This window comes from Pseudophryne corroboree, chromosome 1 (assembly GCF_028390025.1).
Source record: "Pseudophryne corroboree isolate aPseCor3 chromosome 1, aPseCor3.hap2, whole genome shotgun sequence".
Taxonomy (NCBI): Eukaryota; Metazoa; Chordata; class Amphibia; order Anura; family Myobatrachidae; genus Pseudophryne; species Pseudophryne corroboree.
The window spans coordinates 704,764,048-704,781,304 of NC_086444.1; positions in this window are offsets into that span (position 1 = coordinate 704,764,048).

The window sequence follows — 17,257 nt, forward strand, 5'->3', positions numbered from 1 at the left end:
AGCGTTTTCCGGGAGTGTGCTAAAAAATGCAGGCGTGCCAGGCAACGGGGGGTGGCTGGCCGAACGCAACGTGTTTGTGACGTCAAAGCACTAACTAAACTGACTGAAGTGATCGCAAGGTAGGAGTAAGTCTGGAGCTACTCAGAAACGGCATGAAATTTTTCCTGTGCAGTTCTGCTAATCTTTCGTTCGCACTTCAGCTAAGCTAAGATACACTCCCAGAGGGCGGCGGCTTCGCGTTTGCACTGCTGCTAAAAGCAGCTAGCGAGCGATCAACTCGGAATGAGGGCCAATACCCTGTGAGAGGCAAGACTGAGACTTTCATTTGAAACTTTATGTTTGCAGATTAGCTGCCCAAGGTTAGTCAGAGGTGAAGAAGTGAGTCAGTGCCCTGAATGGGGGTTAAGCGTTTGGTATTATCTGTACATTTGTGTTGTTCAATTTATGCTGAAAGTAAAGCACCATTCCGTTCATTTACCTAAAAAGCTGTATTGAATCCTGTTTGAGCACCTAGACACTGCACAAATTCACCCCTCTACTGAGCTAATTACCCCAAGTCGTCACATTATGGTGGTGAATTTGTTTGCAAAGAAAATATGGATTACAACAGCTTAATGGAAATATGCGGCAGGATGTAATGGAGTTTGAGATTGCTGGAGGTGTGAGATTCAGGACGATCTTGGCATGATTTTGCCTTGTAACTGTTTGCCCCTTTAAAAAAAAACCCATCCGAGATCATCCGGCATCATGCACCTCCAGCACTCTCGGACTCCAGTACATCCCACCAATGGACGCTTACTGCACCTGCATTTTGGAATGCTCGTCAAGGTTGTGAGTAGAGACAATACATGTTGAACTTTTTAAAGAGAAAAATTTAGCAAAGTTTGCCAAAAGCATAATTGTTATATTGTACACTTTTGTCCTTGGAGATGAAGAGAAATAAGTGCTAGACAAGTTGTTGGAGTAATACAGTATCTGCTATCCGAAAAAAAATGTACTGCAAATGTGGGAAATTGCAACTGCTGATATATATTGCGTCTGAGAAGAGAAGTGTATGACATCACAAAGGTAGCGGATTTCTACTAGCAAAAACAAAAGTGTTTACATTGTTTTGCAGCATTGTAGGGGTTAAAGGAAATTTGTGTTTTATTTTGCTGAATGTTCTGGACTGATAATCTGCTCGTTAATTTAATGTGTGGCATTATGTGGCCTGGACTTTTCTGTTTCTCAAAGTGTGGTACAAGTGACAACCAAAGCAGTTGCTGTGTTACATTGTGAGAGGAATACATTTGAAAGCCAAAAGCCAAGTGTTGCAAGTGAAATAAAAAGAACTGTGTTAAAAAGGAAGAAAAAAAAGTGTGTTTAACATTTAAAGTAACAGACACCCGATTTGTTGTGGCTGAAAAGACCATTGTCCTGTGTTCTCTGTCATGGTGACCTCATCTGGTGATTAGGCAAACCAAATTCTACTTCACTTCTACTGTACATGACAAGATAACATGGGGGACATGGTGAAGGTTTTGCTGCAGGCTACGTCTGCTCAACAGAAAGCCACCAGAGTGCATCTAATAGCCTTTGAGTTAACAGAAAACATCAGGGTGCACCTTTCAGGCAGCACAGAGACAGCAGCAAGTAGCCATAAAGGAAACTCGCCAGGCCTTAAAAGAGATGGTGCGGTCTGGAGATGTTCCAGCAGATTATACTAACTGCTCCATATGGGCTAGTTGCTTCCTACAGAAGATGACCTGGGGCAATGATGTGGAAGCTTATTTCACGAAATTCAAAAGAACCGATGAAAGAGAGAGTTGGCCTAAACCTCAGTGGGATGAAATTTTGGCACCATTTATATAAGGGGAATCACAAAAAGCCTATAATGGCATGAAGGGGTAATTCAGACCTGATTGTAGCAGCAAACTAGAGATGTGCGGCGGGCACTTTTTGTGATTTGTGTTTTGGTTCTAATTCCCCGCTCGTGTTTTGGTTTTGGCTTGGTTTTGCCAAAACCACTCTTTCGTGTTTTGGTTTTGGATCTGCATGATTTTTGAAAAAAACATAAAAACAGCTAAAATCACAGAATTTGGAGGTAATTTTGATCCTACGGTATTTTTAACCTCAATAACATTCATTTCCACTAATTTCCAGTCTATTCTGAACACCTCACACCTCACAATATTGATTTTAGGCCTAAAAGTTGCACCGAGGTAGCTGTATGACTAAGCTAAGCGACACAAGTGTGCGGCAGGGACGTGCAGTCAGGGTAGGCACTGCCTCCCCTGTCATTCATGATTAAAATAATACAAAGAAGATACTTATGACACATGTTATGTTATGTTAATCTTTTTACAGTGTAAATAGTGTTTAAATTAGAGATGAGCGGGTTCGGTTTCTCTGAATCCGAACCCGCACGAACTTCATGTTTTTTTTCACGGGTCCGAGCGACTCGGATCTTCCCGCCTTGCTCGGTTAACCCGAGCGCGCCCGAACGTCATCATGACGCTGTCGGATTCTCGCGAGACTCGGATTCTATATAAGGAGCCGCGCGTCGCCGCCATTTTCACACGTGCATTGAGATTGATAGGGAGAGGACGTGGCTGGCGTCCTCTCCATTTAGATTAGAAGAGAGAGAGAGAGAGATTGACCTGATTTACTGGAGCTTAGGAGTACTGTAGAACTGTAGAGAGTGCAGAGTTTACTAGTGACTGACCACAGTGACCACCAGACAGTGCAGTTTTATTTAATATATCCGTTCTCTGCCTGAAAAAAACGATACACAGTGACTCAGTCACATACCATATCTGTGTGCACTGCTCAGCCCAGTGTGCTGCATCATCTATGTATATATCTGACTGTGCTCAGCTCACACATCTTATAATTGTGGGGGAGACTGGGGAGCACTGCAGTGCCAGTTATAGGTTATAGCAGGAGCCAGGAGTACATATTATTATTAAAATTAAACAGTGCACACTTTTGCTGCAGGAGTGCCACTGCCAGTGTGACTGACCAGTGACCTGACCACACTGACCACCAGTATAGTTAGTAGTATAGTATACTATATTGTGATTGCCTGAAAAAGTTAAACACTCGTATCTGACTGTGCTCAGCTCACACATCTTATAATTGTGGGGGAGACTGGGGAGCACTGCAGTGCCAGTTATAGGTTATAGCAGGAGCCAGGAGTACATATTATTATTAAAATTAAACAGTGCACACTTTTGCTGCAGGAGTGCCACTGCCAGTGTGACTGACCAGTGACCACCTGACCACACTGACCACCAGTATAGTTAGTAGTATAGTATACTATATTGTGATTGCCTGAAAAAGTTAAACACTCGTCGTGTGACTTCACTTGTGTGGTGTTTTTTTTTTTATTCTATAAAAAACTCATTCTGCTGACAGTGTCCAGCAGGTCCGTCATTATATAATATATACCTGTCCGGCTGCAGTAGTGATATATATATATATTTTATATCATTATTTATCATCCAGTCGCAGCAGACACAGTACGGTAGTTCACGGCTGTAGCTACCTCTGTGTCGGCACTCGGCAGTCCGTCCATAATTGTATACCACCTACCCGTGGTTTTTTTTTCTTTCTTCTTTATACATACATACTACTACTACATCTCTTTATCAACCAGTCTATATTAGCAGCAGACACAGTACAGTACGGTAGTCCACGGCTGTAGCTACCTCTGTGTCGGCACTCGGCAGTCCGTCCATAATTGTATACCACCTACCCGTGGTTTTTTTTTCTTTCTTCTTTATACATACATACTACTACTACTACATCTCTTTATCAACCAGTCTATATTAGCAGCAGACACAGTACAGTACGGTAGTCCACGGCTGTAGCTACCTCTGTGTCGGCACTGGGCAGTCCATCCATAATTGTATACCACCTACCCGTGGTTTTTTTTTCTTTCTTCTTTATACATACATACTACTACTACATCTCTTTATCAACCAGTCTATATTAGCAGCAGACACAGTACAGTACGGTAGTCCACGGCTGTAGCTACCTCTGTGTCGGCACTGGGCAGTCCGTCCATAATTGTATACCACCTACCCGTGGTTTTTTTTTCTTTCTTCTTTATACATACATACTACTACTACTACATCTCTTTATCAACCAGTCTATATTAGCAGCAGACACAGTACAGTACGGTAGTCCACGGCTGTAGCTACCTCTGTGTCGGCACTGGGCAGTCCGTCCATAATTGTATACCACCTACCCGTGGTTTTTTTTTTCTTTCTTCTTTATACATACATACTACTACTACATCTCTTTATCAACCAGTCTATATTAGCAGCAGACACAGTACAGTACGGTAGTCCACGGCTGTAGCTACCTCTGTGTCGGCACTGGGCAGTCCGTCCATAATTGTATACCACCTACCCGTGGTTTTTTTTTCTTTCTTCTTTATACATACATACTACTACTACATCTCTTTATCAACCAGTCTATATTAGCAGCAGACACAGTACAGTACGGTAGTCCACGGCTGTAGCTACCTCTGTGTCGGCACTCGGCAGTCCGTCCATAATTGTATACCACCTACCCGTGGTTTTTTTTTCTTTCTTCTTTATACATACATACTACTACTACATCTCTTTATCAACCAGTCTATATTAGCAGCAGACACAGTACAGTACGGTAGTCCACGGCTGTAGCTACCTCTGTGTCGGCACTCGGCAGTCCATCCATAATTGTATACTAGTATCCATCCATCTCCATTGTTTACCTGAGGTGCCTTTTAGTTGTGCCTATTAAAATATGGAGAACAAAAATGTTGAGGTTCCAAAATTAGGGAAGATCAAGATCCACTTCCACCTCATGCTGAAGCTGCTGCCACTAGTCATGGCCGAGACGATGAAATGCCAGCAACGTCGTCTGCCAAGGCCGATGCCCAATGTCATAGTACAGAGCATGTCAAATCCAAAACACCAAATATCAGTAAAAAAAGGACTCCAAAACCTAAAATAAAATTGTCGGAGGAGAAGCGTAAACTTGCCAATATGCCATTTACCACACGGAGTGGCAAGGAACGGCTGAGGCCCTGGCCTATGTTCATGGCTAGTGGTTCAGCTTCACATGAGGATGGAGGCACTCAGCCTCTCGCTAGAAAAATGAAAAGACTCAAGCTGGCAAAAGCAGTAGCACCGCAAAGAACTGTGCGTTCTTCGAAATCCCAAATCCACAAGGAGAGTCCAATTGTGTCGGTTGCGATGCCTGACCTTCCCAACACTGGACGTGAAGAGCATGCGCCTTCCACCATTTGCACGCCCCCTGCAAGTGCTGGAAGGAGCACCCGCAGTCCAGTTCCTGATAGTCAGATTGAAGATGTCAGTGTTGATGTACACCAGGATGAGGAGGATATGGGTGTTGCTGGCGCTGGGGAGGAAATTGACCAGGAGGATTCTGATGGTGAGGTGGTTTGTTTAAGTCAGGCACCCGGGGAGACACCTGTTGTCCGTGGGAGGAATAGGGCCGTTGACATGCCTGGTGAAAATACCAAAAAAATCAGCTCTTCGGTGTGGAAGTATTTCACCAGAAATGCGGACAACAGGTGTCAAGCCGTGTGTTCCCTTTGTCAAGCTGTAATAAGTAGGGGTAAGGACGTTAACCACCTCGGAACATCCTCCCTTATACGTCACCTGCAGCGCATTCATAATAAGTCAGTGACAAGTTCAAAAACTTGGGCCGACAGCGGAAGCAGTCCACTGACCAGTAAATCCCTTCCTCTTGTAACCAAGCTCACGCAAACCACCCCACCAACTCCCTCAGTGTCAATTTCCTCCTTCCCCAGGAATGCCAATAGTCCTGCAGGCCATGTCACTGGCAATTCTGACGAGTCCTCTCCTGCCTGGGATTCCTCCGATGCATCCTTGCTTGTAACGCCTACTGCTGCTGACGCTGCTGTTGTTGCTGCTGGGAGTCGATGGTCATCCCAGAGGGGAAGTCGTAAGCCCACTTGTACTACTTCCAGTAAGCAATTGACTGTCCAACAGTCCTTTGCGAGGAAGATGAAATATCACAGCAGTCATCCTGTTGCAAAGCGGATAACTGAGTCCTTGACAACTATGTTGGTGTTAGACGTGCGTCCGGTATCCGCCGTTAGTTCACAGGGAACTAGACAATTTATTGAGGCAGTGTGCCCCCGTTACCAAATACCATCTAGGTTCCACTTCTGTAGGCAGGCGATACCGAGAATGTACACGGACGTCAGAAAAAGACTCACCAGTGTCCTAAAAAATGCAGTTGTACCCAATGTCCACTTAACCACGGACATGTGGACAAGTGGAGCAGGGCAGGGTCAGGACTATATGACTGTGACAGCCCACTGGGTAGATGTATGGACTCCCGCCGCAAGAACAGCAGCGGCGGCACCAGTAGCAGCATCTCGCAAACGCCAACTCTTTCCTAGGCAGGCTACGCTTTGTATCACCGCTTTCCAGAATACGCACACAGCTGAAAACCTCTTACGGCAACTGAGGAAGATCATCGCAGAATGGCTTACCCCAATTGGACTCTCCTGTGGATTTGTGGCATCGGACAACGCCAGCAATATTGTGTGTGCATTAAATATGGGCAAATTCCAGCACGTCCCATGTTTTGCACATACCTTGAATTTGGTGGTGCAGAATTTTTTAAAAAACGACAGGGGCGTGCAAGAGATGCTGTCGGTGGCCAGAAGAATTGCGGGACACTTTCGGCGTACAGGCACCACGTACAGAAGACTGGAGCACCACCAAAAACTACTGAACCTGCCCTGCCATCATCTGAAGCAAGAAGTGGTAACGAGGTGGAATTCAACCCTCTATATGCTTCAGAGGTTGGAGGAGCAGCAAAAGGCCATTCAAGCCTATACAATTGAGCACGATATAGGAGGTGGAATGCACCTGTCTCAAGTGCAGTGGAGAATGATTTCAACGTTGTGCAAGGTTCTGATGCCCTTTGAACTTGCCACACGTGAAGTCAGTTCAGACACTGCCAGCCTGAGTCAGGTCATTCCCCTCATCAGGCTTTTGCAGAAGAAGCTGGAGGCATTGAAGAAGGAGCTAAAAGGGAGCGATTCCGCTAGGCATGTGGGACTTGTGGATGCAGCCCTTAATTCGCTTAACAAGGATTCACGGGTGGTCAATCTGTTGAAATCAGAGCACTACATTTTGGCCACCGTGCTCGATCCTAGATTTAAAACCTACCTTGGATCTCTCTTTCCGGCAGACACAAGTCTGCTGGGGTGCAAAGACCTGCTGGTGACAAAATTGTCAAGTCAAGCGGAACGCGACCTGTCAACATCTCCTCCTTCACATTCTCCCGCAACTGGGGGTGCGAGGAAAAGGCTCAGAATTCCGAGCCCACCCGCTGGCGGTGATGCAGGGCAGTCTGGAGCGACTGCTGATGCTGACATCTGGTCCGGACTGAAGGACCTGACAACGATTACGGACATGTCGTCTACTGTCACTGCATATGATTCTCTCCCCATTGAAAGAATGGTGGAGGATTATATGAGTGACCGCATCCAAGTAGGCACGTCACACAGTCCGTACTTATACTGGCAGGAAAAAGAGGCAATTTGGAGGCCCTTGCACAAACTGGCTTTATTCTACCTAAGTTGCCCTCCCACAAGTGTGTACTCCGAAAGAGTGTTTAGTGCCGCCGCTCACCTTGTCAGCAATCGGCGTACGAGGTTACATCCAGAAAATGTGGAGAAGATGATGTTCATTAAAATGAATTATAATCAATTCCTCCGCGGAGACATTGACCAGCAGCAATTGCCTCCACAAAGTACACAGGGAGCTGAGATGGTGGATTCCAGTGGGGACGAATTGATAATCTGTGAGGAGGGGGATGTACACGGTGATATATCGGAGGATGATGATGAGGTGGACATCTTGCCTCTGTAGAGCCAGTTTGTGCAAGGAGAGATTAATTGCTTCTTTTTTGGTGGGGGTCCAAACCAACCCGTCATATCAGTCACAGTCGTGTGGCAGACCCTGTCACTGAAATGATGGGTTGGTTAAAGTGTGCATGTCCTGTTTATACAACATAAGGGTGGGTGGGAGGGCCCAAGGACAATTCCATCTTGCACCTCTTTTTTCTTTTATTTTTCTTTGCGTCATGTGCTGTTTGGGGAGGGTTTTTTGGAAGGGACATCCTGCGTGACACTGCAGTGCCACTCCTAGATGGGCCCGGTGTTTGTGTCGGCCACTAGGGTCGCTAATCTTACTCACACAGCTACCTCATTGCGCCTCTTTTTTTCTTTGCGTCATGTGCTGTTTGGGGAGGGTTTTTTGGAAGGGACATCCTGCGTGACACTGCAGTGCCACTCCTAGATGGGCCAGGTGTTTGTGTCGGGCACTTGGGTCGCTGAGCTTAGTCACACAGCTACCTCATTGCACCTCTTTTTTTCTTTGCGTCATGTGCTGTTTGGGGAGTGTTTTTTGGAAGGGCCAACCTGCGTGACACTGCAGTGCCACTCCTAGATGGGCCAGGTGTTTGTGTCGGCCACTAGGGTCGCTTCGCTTAGTCATCCAGCGACCTCGGTGCAAATTTTAGGACTAAAAATAATATTGTGAGGTGTGAGGTATTCAGAATAGACTGAAAATGAGTGGAAATTATGGTTTTTGAGGTTAATAATAATATGGGATCAAAATGACCCCCAAATTCTATGATTTAAGCTGTTTTTTAGGGTTTTTTGAAAAAAACACCCGAATCCAAAACACACCCGAATCCGACAAAAAAAATTCGGTGAGGTTTTGCCAAAACGCGGTCGAACCCAAAACACGGCCGCGGAACCGAACCCAAAACCAAAACACAAAACCCGAAAAATTTCAGGCGCTCATCTCTAGTTTAAATGCATTTGTGCGGCACCGAGGATGGTGCCTCCTGCTATCCATTGTAAATGGCCGGAAACAGGGGCAGGGACAAGAAGAGGGCTGTAAAAGCCCATTGAAAAAACGAATGGAAGCGTCACCTGTCCAAGTGCCGCAGAGCAGCAGGGACATGCTTTCAGCCTATCTGAAAGCACTCCCCTGCCACCGTGATTGCATTCGGCTGTACAGGACGAGTGGGAACATGGCATCGCATAGTAAGTGATCTCTCTCCCCCTCCCCCTTCTACGGTAAGCATTAGTGCCGTTTACCGCAGAGCCCATTTACCGTCAAGCTGGGTGGCCGAGCGGACGGTGGGACAGGCAGTAGCAGGAGCAGCATGAAGCATATTACCAGCCGAGGGTGCGGGCTGTAAGGGATGTGCGGAGTGGTGGGTAGGCCAAAGCCAGAGATCAGCAGCATGTTGCCCGGCAACAAGCGGCTTCCGCGTTCAACATACTGCTTCGGGGGATGGGTGTCCTCTGCTCTGCCGGTGTACTGTAGCTCCGGGGTTGCGGACTCTGGAGGCTCTCAGCACTGTTGAATATCCAGCTGCCTCAGGTCTGTGTTCTCTCTCTCTCTCCTCCTTTACCCCTCCTGTGTATTGCTTCAAGAACCAAGTTTCTAAGTATTTTCATTTTTACAAGTACCCCTATTGGATTCTATATGGACAAGTGGACGTGATCAGTGTGGGATGTAGGTAAGTAATCTCTCTCTCATTTTTACAGGTACCCCTATTGGATTCTATATGGACAAGTGGACGTGATCAGTGTGGGATGTAGGTAAGTAATCTCTCTCTCATTTTTACAGGTACCCCTATTGGATTCTACATAGACAAGTGGACGTGATCAGTGTGGGATGTAGGTAAGTAATCTCTCTCATTTTTACAGGTACCCCTATTGGATTCTACATGGATAAGTGGACGTGACCGGCGTGGGATGTAGGTAAGTATGTGTGTGTGTAAGTGTGTTTTAATACATTTCTACTTTCACAGTGTGTGTTGTGTTTTTATTTGGGTATTTTTTTGTTGTTGTAGAACTACATGTACCAGCGGGCCCGTTATTTCCCCGCATGCTGGTACTTGAAGTTCTCCAAGAACCAGCAAGCTGGGGAGGCTTGCTGGGCCTTGTAGTTCCACAAAACCCCCCACAATATTCATTTCTTTTACACACTTATGGCTACCAGCCTGGCACCCACCACCCAGGGGCGCTGGGGACAGCCTCGGGCTTCACCCCTGGCCCTTGGGTGTCTGGAGAAGAGGACCCCTTGATTTAAGGGGTCCCCGCTCCTCCAGGGAACCCCAGCCAGGAGTGACTAGTTGGGGGGGTAATGCCACGGCCGGGGTTCCCTGGAGGAGCGGGGTCCCCTTAAATCAAGGGGTCCCCTTCTCCAGGCACCCAAGGGCCTACATAAATGTGTCCCCCGGCTGTGCATTATCTCCCTGGTTAGTGGAGCCCCTGCATCTTTTGTACCCCATATTTTTGGAACCAGGACTGGACTAAGAGCCCGGTGCTGGTTGTCTAAATACGGGGAAACCCCTGTCCAATTTTTTCCCAGTATTTAAACAACCAGGACTGGCTCAAAGAGCCCGAGGCTGGTTATATTTAGGAGGGGGGACCTCACGCATTTTTTTTTAACCCATTCTGACCCTTTTCCATTAAGTTAGTTGAAGCCCTGGACAACAAAATTGCATTCATGTCCTCCTCCCACTCCCTTCCCAGCCCCAAACACTAATTTTTATTTTTATTTCTATAAAAATTTACAATATATCACAAATATGATGAGCAGGCAGGCAGCGGACATTGGCGGCATCGGACTGAGATGCAAATTAGTGGCAGGGGGCTAGGTCAGTTGATGGTGGGTGAGTTTGTAAGCCATTGGCGGTGGCAGCGTGCATCGGCTCAGGGGCAGTAGCGGGCATTGGCTCGGCGGCAATAGGGGTCATCGGCAGGATTCAGCAGACATTAGTGACTGTAGTGCCTCACCAGCCACTGACCTCACCGCATAACACTGGTGTGCAGCACAAACACCTGGCCCTGGCAGACAGGCTGGCAGATTTAAAAAATAGGCCCCAAACAGCACATCATGCAAAGAAGAAAAAGAGGTGCAATGAGGTAGCTGTATGACTAAGCTAAGCTACACAAGTGTGCGGCACAAACACCTGGCCAATCTTGGAGTGGCACTGCAGTTGCAGACAGGATGGCACTTTAAAAAACTAGTCCCCAAACAGCACATGATGCAAAGAGGGGAAAAAAGTGCACTGAGGTTGCTGTATGACTAAGCTAAGCGACACAACCACCTGGCCCATCTAGTAGTGGCATGCAGTGGTTGAATGTCAAAAATGCCCCGCAATTTTTCAGTCCACTGACAGCATCTCCTGCACGCCCCTGTCATTTTTCAAAAATTCTGCAATTGGTGGACATATACGGCAGTACCCCTGGACTTATACAACAGTACCCCTGGACTTATACGGCAGTGTCAGACAGGATGGCACTTTAAAAAACCATGCCCCAGGGGGCGTGGCTTATCTGTGAGAGAAGGTGGACATGCTGGAACTGAGCTCCTGCATAAGTGCTCATATTTACCACTCACCGTCCCTACCAACTATTCATTGAGACCCACCAGTAGACTGCTACAGCTCCCCTGCACTAGGTGAGTAGGTTTGCGGAGCCGGTGGGTGCCCCCTGTGCCTGTGCGGGTTGCAGCCTGCCTGCCTGGTTGGAGCCGGGGACTCGAGCCGGGTGCTGTCCCGGACCGGAAGTGACGCTGCAGGGCCTTGATCACGGCCGTGTATGGCGGCGGCCCTTCTCCTGCCTCCCCTGAGGTTTTCTCACCTGCCTCTAGCCAGGCTGCCCTGTGTGCGGCATCCCACCCGCTAGCTGCGGCACCCGCTGTGTGGCTCCGAGAAGCGGGAGCGTGCGCGGCTGTGCTCCCTGGGCTGGACGCGGTTGGCGCTACTTCCTCCATCCGTCCCCCGATCTCCGTTCCCCGCTGTGGTGCAGTGAGGGGGGGCCCCGTGACTGCAGAGATGCTCCCCACTTCCACCAACGCATCTGACAGGAGCACAGGTACCAGAGGTGCTGAAGCCCAGGATTGGAGCCTGGCGGCACCATTTTAGAAGCTGGCAAAGTGCCCATATTAGGAGCTGCTGCGTTGTGGGGGGATACAGCCCTGCTCTCCGGGTTCAGTTTGTGCTACTTTAATCACTTCGCCTGCTGGATGATTACTGCATATAAGGCACCCCCTCCATTCCTTCACCCTCTGAAGTTGCTACATTAATATAAAGGGGACTTTCAAGTATCACTGTCTGGAAGTCCTCGGGGCTTGTACCCTCCCTATACCTATATCTGATTTTTCCTCAATTGCACCCGTATGTTAGGGGATGCAGGGGGACCCTCCCCATTGCGAGCCGGGATGATATAACTGCCTTCGTGATGTCCTGACCCCTCCCACGCTCCTGATGCTGTGATACAACCCCTAGCAATTAACAAGCCGGCATAATTTTGTCTATCCTCCTTTTGCCAATTTGTCTCGTCTACACCTCCTTCGGTGGGATATACCTTCCGGAATTATGCCGCCTAAATGCCAGAAAGACCAGACCCCAGTTCGCCCGGTGGCTTTCTTCAAGCAGTCTCCTGCATCTCAGAGTCCAAGAGGGCCTACCATTTCTGATTCCCAATCTAAGCACTCCCCGGAGCGTGCTGACTCGTCTGCGACTCCCGTGTAAGTCCGGAGAAACTCTCACAACTGGATGACGATGCTCCTCTCACACTCGGCTCTATGCGGCAACTTTTGGCTACCTTCAAGGATGATATAACGATGGAAGTTAAGACAGCGTTGCAGTGCTGCCAACAATCAGTCGATGCCATAGGTCAGCGCACGGATCACCTCGAGAATAAGTGTGAGGAGGTGGTGAGATCCCACAATGAGATGATTACTCAACTTGAGGAATTACAGTCTGAGGTCGCGGACCTACGACGGAAGACCTGTGACCTTGAGAATAGATCACGCCGTACGACAACATAAAACTCCGCGGCATTCCAGATACAGTCTCCAACTCGGACCTCAAACAATTTGCGACGGACCTTTTCATGACCCTCCTACCCACCAACTTCATTGATGATTTCCTCATTGATCGCATCCACCGTTTCCCAAAGGCAAAAAATGCCCCAAAGGACGCTCCAAGAGACACTTTGATCAGGATGCATTATTTCCACATTAAGGAACAGATCCGACGTGCAGCTATGCGACCGGATCTGCCGGCCTCAACCTTGGGAGATCTACAAGTATACGGAGACCTGTCGACTGCTACTCTGGCTATGCGACGCTCCTTCTATCCGGTGACCAAGGCATTGAGGAGAGCTGATATTCCCTATCGCTGGGGATTCCCGACCAAACTCCTAGTTAGAAGGAACGGCGCCACCAACGTAATAACTACACCGGAGGCTGGTTTGCGACTTTTAGACTCTTGGAAATTGGAGGATTCATCCGCGAGGGCCCCTAAAACCCTCAAATTGGCTCAAGAATGGTCAGTTGCCGGCAGCTCGAATTGAAGAACCGTGGCTGCAACCAGGTCGTATGTCACTGATGGACTTGATTCATTTATCCATTTCTACATTTTTGTAGGACGTTACTCTTCCCGGTCGGTGCATTTGGTAGTTATTACGCAAGGCTTTTCCACATGTATACGTGAGATATAAGTCTTGGTTAGGATGTGCATACTGTGTAAACTTCTCCATGTCTTACACGATTCGTAACTTTTTCTTTTTTCTCTCACCCATGATGGCTGAGTCTATGTATTTTTATCCATGTCTCCTCTACCATTATAACCACTATATGCTGTGGGTGTTTCTTGCGCGCGGTCGCAGTTTTCTGGCGATGCGTGCGGGACTCACCTACCCCTACGATGACTCCATGCATTGTCCGGGAATTAGATGTTGCATTTATTTTATATTTCTTTGATATTGCTGTTATAAGCTGATTGTTATAGGAGTGAGGGAGGGTTCCTCCCTACGCCTCGACCCCATGCGTTGCCTATTTAGGCAACCCCGTTTGGCATCCATGTGGTGCCTACTATGTTTTCTACCTTTACTATTTCTCCCCTTCTCCCTGTCTTTCCTAGTTTTGGTACACATGTATTCCTGTTTATCTCGTCATGCAGTTTATATTTGTAGATTGTTTATAGCACTGTCACCTAAGATGCCTAATGGTTAAAGTTCTCTCCTTGAACGTGAAAGGTCTGAATTCACCCAACAAGCGGCGGTTAGCCCTAAATCACTTCGCAAAATGTAAGGCACACATAGTGGCTCTACAGGAGACTCACTTCATGTCTCTCTCTCTCCACCTTCCCATATGGATAGAAAATTCCCCACCTGCTATATGTCCAACGGCCCTAAGAAAAAAGCGGGAGTAGCTTTTTTATTTTCTACTACATGCGATTTTTCTCTAGAACATCAGATTTCAGACCAGGAGGGTAGATACCTCATCCTGACTGGTAAACTAGAGGACAAGCCAGTCACCTTAGCTACACTGTATGCACCTAACACCAAACAAATTCCCTTCTTTAGGAAATTCTTTAAGACCCTTCAGGCGCACTAATCGGGTGCTCTGTTATTGTTGGGGGATTTTAACATGGTCCCTGACCCCACGGTAGATAGATCCTCTACCCGTTCTGTCTCCAGTGCAAGCCAGGTCCGAGATAATTCCCACTCCTTCCGGAATATCTTACACGAGTATGACCTCTATGATGTCTGGAGGGCCAAAAATCCGACCTGTAGGGACTACTCGTTTTTCTCCCTGATACATGGCTCTTTCTCTAGGATCGACCTAGCAGTATCAGATAAATGGACTCTTCAGCAGGTGTCAAAGGCTTCTATCCTGCCAGTATCATGGTCTGATCATTCTGCCCTCTCTATTCATTGGAACCTTCAACGCACTAGAACTTCACCTACTCTATGGCATCTTGGAGACTATCTCCTCACGAATGCGGAAGCTAAACGATCTATAACACAGGCCCTATCCCTATATATCGATACTAATATCCCAGCTGACACGTCCATATTTACGTACTGGTGTGCCCTCAAAGCAGTGGTTCGGGAGCAGCAATTCAAGCGGCTGCGTATATCTGTAGAACTTCCCGCGAACAACAGATAGAGCTTGAAGCCAATCTTAAAGATTTAGAAAATCAACTTAAGATGAGCCCGTCTAAGAAGAAAATATATCATGACCTAATACGTACCAGAGATGAGATAAATAAATTGGCCCTAACTGAAGTCCACAAAAATCTTTTCCGATTGCGATAACGGTTCTATATGCAGGGGGATAGAGCTGGTAGAATGCTTGCCCGCAAGCTGAGGGGGAAGACCGCTAAGGAGAGGGTGAAATCTATTATCGGTTTAAATAACATTAAAATAACGGACCCGTCTGCAATTGCTAATGCTTTTGCCACATACTACTCCACCCTCTATAATTTGAAAGAAGACTCATCTATCCCACAACCCACACCAGCTAATATTGCGGCATTTTTGAAAGATATACGCTTCCCCTCAATTGACCCTGCCACCCTACAAACTCTAAATCAGCCCTGGTCCCGTACAGAAATCTCTCAAGCGATTGACTCACTTCTGTTGGATAAACCGCCAGGCCCTGACAGGTTCATTAATAAATTTTATAAATGTTTCAAAGACTCCCTCACCCCCATTCTAGACTGAGTCTATAATCATGCTTCATCTTTCGGGAACTTTCCGGCAGAAATGTTGGAGGCTCGTGTAGTTGCCTTTCCCAAGCCTGGAAAGAACTCCGCTTTGATGCCTAACTATCGCCCCATAGTGCTACTAAATACTAATTTCTCTGACGTCCTAGTGGATGCTGGGAACTCCGTAAGGAACATGGGGAATAGCGGCTCCGCAGGAGACTGGGCACAACTAAAGAAAGCTTTTAGGTCACCTGGTGTGCACTGGCTCCTCCCACTATGACCCTCCTCCAAGCCTCAGTTAGATTTTGTGCCCGGCCGAGGTTGGATGCACACTAGGGGCTCTCCTGAGCTTCTAGAAAGAAAGTATATATTTAGGTTTTTTATTTTACAGTGAGACCTGCTGGCAACAGGCTCACTGCAGCGAGGGACTAAGGGGAGAAGAAGCGAACCTACCTGCTTGCAGCTAGCTTGGGCTTCTTAGGCTACTGGACACCATTAGCTCCAGAGGGACTGACCGCATGGAACTGGCCTTGGTGTTCGGTCCCGGAGCCGCGCCGCCGTTCCCCTTACAGAGCCAGAAGTAAGAAGAAGTCCGGAAAATCGGCGGCAGAAGACATCTGTCTTCACCAAGGTAGCGCACAGCACTGCAGCTGTGCGCCATTGCTCCTCAGACACACTTCACACTCCAATCACTGAGGGTGCAGGGCGCTAGGGGGGGGGGGGGGGGGGCGCCCTGAGCAGCAATAAAAAGACCTTGGCTGGCAAAAATACCACAATATATAGCCCCAGAGGCTATATATGTGATAATTACCCCTGCCAGAATCCAGAAAAAAGCGGGAGAATAGTCAGCGAAAAAGGGGCGGAGCTATCTCCTTCAGCACACTGGCGCCATTTCTCCCTCACAGCTCCGCTGGAAGGAAGCTCCCTGGCTCTCCCCTGCAGTCTACACTACAGAAAAGGGTAAAAAAGAGAGGGGGGCACTAAATTTAGGCGCAGTATATATAACAGCAGCTATAGGGGACATAATTCAGTTAGTCCCTGCATTATATAGCGCTCTGGTGTGTGCTGGCATACTCTCACTCTGTCTCCCCAAAGGGCTTTTGTGGGTCCTGTCCTCTGTTAGAGCATTCCCTGTGTGTGTGCGGTGTGTCGGTACGGCTGTGTCGACATGTTTGATGAGGATAATGATGTGGAGGCGGAGCAGTTGCATATAGAAGGGATGTCACCCCCTGCGGGGCAGACACCTGAGTGGATGGACTTATGGAAGGAATTGCGTGCACGCGTCGACTCCTTACACAAAAAATTTGACGACATGCCAAATGCGGGACAGCCGGCTTCTCAGCTCGTGCCTGTCCAGGTGTCTCAAAGGCCTTCGGGGGCTCTAAAACGCCCGCTACCTCAGATGGCAGACGCGGATGTCGACACGGATACTGACACCAGTGTCGACGACGATGAGTCTAGTCTAATGTCCACTAAGGCCATTCGTTGCATGATTGAAGCAATGAAAGAGGTGTTACAAATTTCTGATATAAACCCAGGTACCACTAAAAAGGGTATTATGTTTGGGGAGAAAAAACTACCCGTAGTCTTTCCCCCATCAGAAGAATTAAATGAAGTGTGTGAAGAAGCGTGGGCTTTCCCTGATAAAAGATTGGTAATCTCTAAGAAGTTACTAATGGCGTTCCCTTTC